The sequence below is a fragment of the Arachis stenosperma genome, chromosome 9 (genome assembly GCF_014773155.1).
Source record: "Arachis stenosperma cultivar V10309 chromosome 9, arast.V10309.gnm1.PFL2, whole genome shotgun sequence".
Taxonomy (NCBI): domain Eukaryota; kingdom Viridiplantae; phylum Streptophyta; class Magnoliopsida; order Fabales; family Fabaceae; genus Arachis; species Arachis stenosperma.
The window spans coordinates 55,346,937-55,347,804 of NC_080385.1; the positions used below are offsets into that span (position 1 = coordinate 55,346,937).

General features: G+C 40.9%; 1 non-coding gene across 1 annotated transcript; it reads right to left on the reverse strand.

Annotated features, from left to right (window-relative positions):
• Window positions 1-464: 464 nt before the first annotated feature.
• Window positions 465-572, reverse strand: LOC130953515 (small nucleolar RNA R71). Its single transcript, XR_009075685.1, has one exon. It is a non-coding gene; the product is annotated as a small nucleolar RNA R71 (small nucleolar RNA).
• Between the last annotated feature and the right edge of the window lie 296 nt (window positions 573-868).

The following is an 868-nucleotide window of genomic DNA, read 5'->3' on the forward strand; positions in this document are numbered from 1 at the left end:
AGCTAAGGCACAATTCTCTACAGAGGACCTAACAGAAATCTTCAAAGAAGAAGAACACATGGCAGCCGAAAACAACAACAATGCAAACAATGCAAGGAAGGTGCTGGGTGACTTTACTGCACCTACTCCCGACTTCTATGGGAGAAGCATCTCTATCCCTGCCATTGGAGCAAACAACTTTGAGCTTAAGCCTCAATTAGTTTCTCTAATGCAACAGAATTGCAAGTTCCATGGACTTCCATTGGAAGATCCTCATCAGTTCTTAGCTAAATTCTTGCAAATCTGTGACACTGTCAAGACTAATGGGGTTGACCCTGAAGTCTACAGACTTATGCTATTCCCTTTTGCTTTAAGAGACAGAGCTAGGACATGGTTGGACTCACAACCTAAAGAAAGCCTGGACTCATGGGAAAAGCTAGTCAATGCCTTCTTGGCAAAGTTCTTTCCACCTCAAAAAATTGAGTAAGCTTAAGGTGGAAGTCCAAACCTTCAGACAGAAGGATGGAGAATCCCTCTATGAAGCTTGGGAAAGATACAAACAATTGATCAGAAAATGTCCTTCTGACATGCTTTCTGAATGGAGCATCATAGGTATTTTCTATGATGGTCTCTCTGAACTGTCCAAGATGTCTTTGGATAGCTCTGCTGGAGGATCTCTTCATTTGAAGAAGACGCCTACAGAAGCTCAAGAGCTAATTGAAATGGTTGTAAATAACTAATTCATGTACACTTCTGAAAGAAATCCTATGAACAATGGGACTAGTCAGAAGAAAGGAGTTCTTGAGATTGATACCCTGAATGCCATATTGGCTCAGAATAAAATATTGACTCAGCAAGTCAATTTGATCTCTCAAAGTCTGTCTGGAAT